The 8,920-nt window shown below is 37.2% G+C and overlaps 1 non-coding gene across 1 annotated transcript; it reads right to left on the reverse strand.

Annotated features, from left to right (window-relative positions):
* Positions 1–8,147: 8,147 nt before the first annotated feature.
* LOC118489478 lies at positions 8,148–8,253 on the reverse strand. The gene has a single exon (XR_004887498.1). It is a non-coding gene; the product is annotated as a small nucleolar RNA R71 (small nucleolar RNA).
* Between the last annotated feature and the right edge of the window lie 667 nt (positions 8,254–8,920).

Genomic DNA, 8,920 nt, shown 5'->3' on the forward strand with positions numbered 1-8,920 from the left:
CCCTTAAAAAATTGTTTAATTGCGTATTTACCCAACTTAAAATTAAAATTGCATATATCCCTTTTCTTAACTATTAAAATTGTATATATCCCCTTCCTTAACTAATAAAATTGTAAATTTACACATTTTGATTTATTTCATTAAAAACAAGTTATATAATGACTTTTTTACCCTTATTTTTATTAAAACTTAAAAAAATACATATTTATTCATAAATGAACATAAAGAAATTCTTCACACGAACACTAATTTGAAAATTCAGCATCATCCTCTATGATAGTGATGCCAATTCATTATCCATATTCAACATGAAATGTTCAGTAAATAAAGTCAAAATGTAAAATTAATGGTAAACTTTGCTGTTGATTTTAATGTCATAAAGATCATTTAAATAGAACTGGATTTATTAAATATTAAATATAAAAAATAGAATAAATATTGTTATAACTTAGTAGAACCATCAACTGATGTGTTGTGATGGTTCGTCCCCTATGTAAAGACGTCATTAATTCAATACAAATTTTCCTAACATTATATGTATATTTGTTACTGTGTTAATCTTTAGATTATGTGATTGAATTAATGAACACAATCAAAATATTTTAATTTGAAAGTATCCAACATGACTCAAAGAAATATCTAGGACCTACAAAATATAAAACCTACAAATGTAAGTCCATATAATGATCATTATCAAAAGGAAATGAACCCCTAACCTACAAATGTAAGCCGATTTTGTAGATTTTTACGAGTTTAGCGGTTTATTTCAGTGTTTAAGTTTTAGTAAAAATAATAAAAATGAATAAATATGTATTTTTTAAAGAATTGTGAAAAATCCACAAAGACTAGTGAAAATGAATAAATTTGTATTTTTTTTAAGTTTTAGTAAAAAAAAGGTAAAAAAGTCATTATATAACTTGTTTTTAATGAAATAAATCAAAATGGGTAAATTTGCAATTATATTAGTTAAGGAATGGGATATATGCAATTTTAATAGTTAAGGAAGAGGATATATGCAATTTTAATTTTAAGTTGGGTAAATACGCAATTAAGCAGCTTTTTAATGGGAAATATGCAATTGTTTCTTAGATTATATAGTTCTAGGTTAGAATAGTGTATTACACGGGTTAAGTAAGTGTAATTTTATATATTAAATAATAAAATAATATATTTTTAAAAATTGCGTTTATTACACGGGTTGAATAAATGTAATTTTATATATTGAAAAGTTATATTTTTAAGAACCACGTGTATTGTATGAATTGAATATATGTAATTGTATATACCAAATAAGAAAAAGTTATATTTTTTAAGACTTCGTCTACTACACATGTTGAATAAATGTAATTTTGTACACTAGACTCTATAACCCTTATCGGTATTTTTCTAAAACTAAAAATATAGAACTGTTGAGGACTTTTAAAGTTGATAGCACTAGGGTTGCAAACGAACCAAACGTTCGATGAACAGTTCGTGAACCGTTCGGCGGGAAGTTCGTTTGTGTTTGTTCGTTTATTAAACAAGCAAACACGAACAAGAAATTTCGTTCATTTAGTTAAATGAACAAACATGAACAGAGGTCGTGTTCGTTCGTTTATGTTCGTGAACGTTCGGTAACGTGTCCGTTTGTGTTCGATAGTTCATTAGTGTTTTTAGTTTTTATATCTATTTAAATACTTCAAAATTCCGACAAATTAAATATCTAATAAGTGTCAGTGTATTATATATTTTGTTCATGAAACCATTGTTTGTGTTCGTTTGTTTCCATTTGTGTTCATGAACATTAGTTTGTGCTCACTTGTGTTCATCAACGTTCGTTTTTGTCCGTTGCCTAAAATTAGCAAACAAACACAAACGAACACGAACAAGTTCATTTCCTTAACAAACAAACACGGACATAAAATCTCGTTCAATAAGTGTTCGTGAACGGTTTGCAAACACATATATTTCTTAACAAACAAACACGAACAATGTCTTGTTCGTGTTCGTTCGGTTCGTTTGTAGCCCTAGATAGCACACCGTTGCAAGCATGCTATCACACGTGATGATGGCCCCCCGCATGAAATGGCTAGATTTCTCAAACAAACCACATCCATCACTCGTTATGACTATCATGTATTTGGGACTCCATCACGCGTGATAGCATGCTTGCAACGGTGTGTTATCATCCATCACTTGCGCAGCCCAACCACCGTAAATGATACAACTACATCATGACTTGATGAGATTATGTACAACACTATCAAAAGAGTTTCAGTGAAGATGACTAATCCAAACGGAAATGCAAATAAAGTTGGTTAAGATAAGATATTGGTTATGTGTGAATTTACAATTTTTTTATCCTTTATAAACAATTTAGGTAATTTATGTATGAACATTTCAAAGGGCATACAAATTATAAGAAATTTTATGGTTTTCTATATATTTTCTAACCCTATAAGTTTTTACACTGAAGTTTCTAAAGTTTTGAGTTTACCCTAAAACTAACTCTTTACGTTTTTTATATACGTCTCGGTATAAATTTGAGTTTGTCCACGGTTTAATGTAATTTTTGTTTGGAAACGAGTAGGGTCAATTATATAATATTTTATTTTTATGTACGTTTTGATGTAAATTTGGTTTGCAAATGAGTCGAGTTGATTGTGATCTATACTTTATCACTCCGTGTACTATGTCAAAGCACATGTTTATTTATGTACGTTTTGAGTTGGTATACGTTTCGATGTAAATTTTGTTTGGAAACAAGTCGGTTCAAATATGATACATTTTCATTCAACGATATTAATTCGGATTACTCTATATTTCACGTAAATTTAGTTCGGAAACAAGTCGGGTTAATAGTAGTCTATAATTTATTACTTCGCGTACTAAGGCTAAAAAGAACAAGTTTAAACTTAATTCTAAAGTTTTCGTGTAACTGAAAAAACCAAAGTAATAACTGACAAACAGAAATGGGACCATGACTTAAAAACAAATCTCTTCTTTTATTGACTTTCTAACTAGCTCCTTTTGTCTTCCATTAATAGAAACAAAATAGAAACAAAGTATACAAAAGAATTAAACTTACTTTATGTTAGTTTAATGAAGGGGACGGGGGAATCCATACTATACTAGTACTTTTCGTTTGGCTTATTGTTAGCATGTGTCTCGTTAAATAACTAGTAAATCCAATCTTACGGTTTAACAATCATAAGATGATCAACTCAATTATATAACTAGTAAATCCAATCCTATTCTTCTTAAGGATTATCGGCCTATTACTCTTATAGGAATTATTAGTAAAGTCGTTTCTAAAGTTTTGGCGGAAAGAATTAAAAAGGTGTTGCCCTTGGTCATTTCGGAAACACGGTCGGCATTCCTAAAAAATAGATTCATTCTGGATGGGCCATTGATGGTGAACGAGGTTCTTGGCTGAAAAAGAAGAAAGTTCAAGCTTTTCTCCTTAAAATAGACTTCAAAAAAGCCTACGATAATATGAATTGGTGATTTTTGTTGTCTTTTATGGAACAAATGAGGTTCACGGACAAGTGGCAGGTATGGATTAAAGGTGTATTAAGCTCGGCTAGATCGGCGGTCTTAGTTAATGGGTCCCCTACTTTCGAATTTAATTCTCAAAAGGGTCTTCGTCAAGGCGATCCTTTATCCCCTTTTCTTTTCCTTGTGGTGATGGAGGCGTTGTCTTGTATGATTGATAAAGCGTGCTCTTTGGGGGACTTTAGAGGTATTTCTTTCAGAGATGAAGTTGTGAAATTAACACACTTGTTTTATGCAGATGATGCTATGATTTTGGGTGAAGGATACAAGAGTAATGTGGAAACTTTGGCGAGAATACTTAGGTGTTTCTATGTGTGCTCGGGCCTAAAGATTAATTTAAATAAATCTAATTTCTTTGGTGTAGGACAAGATGATGATAAAATCTTGCATACTACTTCGGCTTTGGGGTGTAAGCGGGGGGTAATACCATTTGATTATTTGGGCATCGTAGTTGGGGCAAACATGCATCGTTGTAGCAATTGGACGAAAGTGGTTGATGTCTTCGAGAAATGGCTTTCGAGGTGGAATGAGAGGACTTTATCTATAGGAGGTCGGATCACTCTTATCAAATCTGTTTTGACTAGCCTCCCGATATACTACCTATCCCTCTATAAAGCCCCTACAACCATTATCACGAAGTTGGAAAGCCTTATGAGGTGCTTTCTTTAGTCAGGAAATTCGGATAATAAAAAGATTCGTTGGCTCTCATGGGACTGGGTCACTCTTAGTAAAAAAATGGGTGGGTTAGGCGTTCCTCGTTTAAACGAACTAAATGATGCGTTGTTATTCAAATGGGCATATCGGTTTAGAATAGATGCGGATACCATGTGGAAGAAGGTAGTGTCTTGTTGCCATAAAGCGCACTTTCGGTATTATTCTCTTCCGTGTAATAGTAACGTTGGAGGTGCCTGGAAATCCATTGTCACAACAATAGATGGGTTAATGAGTGGAGGGCGCCCAGTGTATTTCAATCTAAAGGCTACTATTGGAAAGGGAGATTCTGTTCGTTTTTGGCAACGGTCGCATTGAGGGTACGGAGATTTTCAGGACAGCCGCTTTGGCGCAGAGTGACTTCAACCGAATCGAACCATTGAAACATGGCGGTAGGGCCATCTTCTCCGGTAAACTCTTTTGGTCCGCATGCCTTAAACTGTTTGAAGCTGAAAACGGTCTTGTTAGCATCTTTAGGAACTTCGGTTCGCGACTCCTCAGACGATTTGCTGACATTTTCATACACCTCGCTCACAGCTTTTGCCACTTGCTTGGCGATGATAGCAGCGAGACGCTTGTCTCTCTTTTCCTGGCGGGTAAGAGGGGTTCGGTGTCCAGATGACGACATGGTCTGCAACAGACATCGTCGTAGGTCTCAGACACAACAAATCGAGTCTCACCTCACACGTCTACTACTTACTAAAGCTCAGGAACACGATAAGGCATTAATCACATAAACACATAGGCACAAAACCACAGATTCACGTAATCATAGAAGCACAGAAGCACATAGAGCACAGAATCACAGAAGCACGTAAGCACATAGGCATTTAATCACAGATGCACTAAGTACGTGGTTCTCCTATAAGCACATATAGTATTCTGACTGCCTCAAAATCCTATCATTCAAAGCTCGCGTGTCGTTTGTGTATATCGGTCGCTATAGTACATCGAGTAGTATAGTATGATCGTATAACATGTTGAGTATAGTATAAGCGTATATCGTAGCATAATGTTGTCCAGATTCGCAGTGATTTGTTAGCGTATTGAGATAGAAGAGCAATGCGAGTCGTGTGTGTTGATCGAAGTGATAACAAAAATCGAATAATCCTCCAAAAATTTAAACACATAAACAAGTAATGACACATAAACACATAAAATTGAAGAATTGTCAGAGTCGGTAGTTGCGGGCTCAGAATCGAAACACATAAAATCGAGAGATAGATTGTCTGCGGCTATTAGACATCGACTACCCAAAGCGATTCGACTATTCTCAATATACTTGTCGTCACATTTCGACTTTCGGGATCGTGTTTCCGCCTCGTTTCTTGGGCATGCAGCACGCATTCCCTAGGTCGTACTCGTGAGTTCAGGTCGTTGGAGTCTGTCGAGGCTTTGGTGAGATAAAATAAAATCCGGACCAAGTTGTCAAGGTTATGGTTTCACCCCTAGCTTAGCAACTTCTTCCTTGTTTTAGGAAAAATTGAGGAGATTATTGATGGGTGGTCCGTAGGACAACCCTTAAGGCCTTTAAATAGACTAAAATACCATACTTTACCCGGTTAATAGCTTGAATTTGGTAATCACAAGATGTTTGATGTTACAGGTGTTAAAGAGCTTAAAATGCGGGTTTTATGGAGCTTGGATGGATGCTAGAAGTTGGCGGTGTTGGGATTGAAGAAATGGTGAATTAAATGAAGGAAACAAGGAAAAACTAACACTCAGCGCCGTAACCTACGGCACTTGGCCGTAGGTTACGGCCCCAACCTTTGCAAAAAAGCCTTCGCCGTAAGACAGAAGCCACCCGCCGTAAGGGAAAGCTGCCCGCCGTAACCTACGGCCCTCTGCTGTAGGTTACGCCACCGACTGATCCAATTTTGTAACTTATGCATTAAATTGTCATTTCATGGGTTTTTATGGTGTCTAATCATCTCATTTCGGTTACCATTGGCTTGTGAACGAATTTGGAGCAATCTTGGAGACTTGGAAGCTTGGAGAACATATCTTATCATCTAGTTTTTGGTTGCCTTTGATCTTGAAAAACAATATTACTTTTGATATGATGTTTGTCCAAGCCATGAGTGGCTAAGTACTTGATGATTATCTTGGGTTGAAGGTTTGTGTAAGACTTCGTGTTTCTATTTTATATTTCTAGAATAATGAACTTTTCTTTATGAATTGTTTGCTATGATGTATGATTGCTTGCTTGTAAATTGTTAATTAGTGCGTTAATCTTAATCGAAACTATACGTTCTTGGTGCCGTTGGCAATCGAGATATCATAGGTAGAATTGGGATTGGGTATCAATTAATTTAGTCAAGTTAGATAATCCTTGAAATAACACATATTCCACAAACTCCCTGTGTTCGATACCTACTTACCGCTATCTACTTAGTAGTAATTGGATTAAATTTGATTGTGACCACGACATCACGTCAAATTTTGGTGCCGCTGCCGGGGAGTAGTGCGCAACGTGTGTTATTTTTGTTCTTTTTTAAGTTTGTTATTTTTCTGGTTTACGCTGGGTGTGTCAGTGTGCAGGTATTTACAGGTGCATGCGTACTAGAAGCTCTCACAAGCTTTCACCATTAGCATTTGATTCGGAAATCGAACGAACTTTGCGAGCAAACATGATTTTGTTAAGGGAAAATACAATCAGCGGTTACCATTAGCATTTGATTCGGAAATCGAACGAACTTTGCGAGCAAACATGATTTTGTTAAGGGAAAATACAATCAGCGGTTCACCAACAACACCAATTACACCGATTACACCACTGAGATACATGGATCGGGATCCACCACCACCCACTACGGATGAACCTGTTCCACCATTTATACCAACATCCACTCAACCTTCACCAAATACCACCATTCCAACCAATACTACTGAACCCACCATACTTCAAAATGTCACACCAACCAACACCACACAACCCATTACCACTCAAGAAGAACCAACCATTACCTTTAACCCTGCTACTACTATTCCACCATTATCCCATTTCTTCCCGGGTGCGGGTCCATCATATTCAAACTATACCATAGCACCAAACTCGACCATTGTCCATGCTTCATCGTTTCGACCATCAAACCAGTCGGGTTTTCAATACTCGACTCTTCCATTTGGACAATCTTTGGGAATTCAAGGAGATGGTTATGATGAGGGATATGAGGAATTTGAGGGTTTTGATGAAGATGGGTATGCTTATGGGGGTGATGGAGATCAAGGAGAGTTCGGTTACGTGCAAGGCCAATTTCAAGGAATGCCAAGTGTTGGTGGAGTGCAACAACAACAACTCATACCACAAAACATTAGGCTGAGGCCACAAGGGCCACAAATGCAACGTCCTATACCATTGCAACAAGTTCGTCCACAGAATGTACAACCTCAACTTCAAAGGCCAATTCAACAACCACCAATGCCACAACAACAATTTCAACAACCAATGGCACCACAAGGGCATATACCAAGACCAATGGGTCCTGTTCATCCAAGGGGGCGGTTTGGTGTACCAAGAAGGTATCTTAGAGAACATGCGAGGGGTATTGAAGCGCATTTTAGGTTGGTGATTACTCATAATCCTTCACCGGTGGTTATTCCTCACAACAATCAAGGAAGAACTTTTGAAGTGAGAACGGATTCCTTGGAAAGTTTGCCGAAATATAAGGGTCTAGCAACGGAGTAGCCATATTTCCATTTGGAAGCCTACGACTCAATTTGCAATACTCTTGGGAGTCAAGGTTTTTCGGCCGATGATGTTAAGTTGGTCTTATTTCAGTTTTCATTGGAGGATAAGGCAAAGAAGTGGTTCCACACTTTGCCTTCGGCATCTATTTATACTTGGGCGGAAATGCAACAAATTTTCCTAGATGAGTTTTACACCGCCCAAAAGACCAATGATGCTAGGAAGGGGTTGAGGAGTTTCCAACAACAACAAGGCGAAATGTTTCATGAAGCCTTTGAGCGCTTTAATATGATGATCAAAAATTGCCCGCATCATGGAATTGAACTTTGGGAGTTGATGAATGCTTTCCATGAGGGGTTGTGTGCCGAAGATGCGCGTGATTTAATGTCCATCACAAATGGGACTTTTGGCACAAACTATGAGCATGACGATTGGGAGTTCTTGGAGCAAATGGCCATTACATCAAAGAGAAAAGCTCAAGCATCAAGGAGAGCACGACCGGCCATTACCCGAACACAAGTGCATGCGGTTGATGATGGTAATGTACAAACTTCTAATCAAATTTATGATGTTTGTGCTATTTGCAATGAAATAGGTCATGCGGCTGAAAATTGCCAAGGAGGTGATGGGCAATACGAAGAAGTTCATGCTGTACAAGGTCAAGGAGGGGATGGTAGGAACTACAACATGAATTCCAACACTTACCACCCCGGGTTGAGGAACCACCCAAATTTCCGATATGGGAACCCTTCAAATCAAGCTAACCCGAATTTCCAAGGAAACCAAGGATTTCAAAGGCAATATCAAACGGGTCAAAGCTCTTCGGGTGGAAACGAAGTAATGGAAATGTTGAAGGCGATGCAAGTCGAAATGCAACGAATGAATCAACGTGATGAGGTTCGGATGCAAAAGGACGAGGCCCGTGATAAAGCTATTCAAACTTTGACTACTCAAATGGGTCAACTTGCGAGTGAAGTGGCGATTTTG

Source organism: Helianthus annuus, chromosome 17 (genome assembly GCF_002127325.2).
Source record: "Helianthus annuus cultivar XRQ/B chromosome 17, HanXRQr2.0-SUNRISE, whole genome shotgun sequence".
In the NCBI taxonomy this organism is placed as follows: Eukaryota; Viridiplantae; Streptophyta; class Magnoliopsida; order Asterales; family Asteraceae; genus Helianthus; species Helianthus annuus.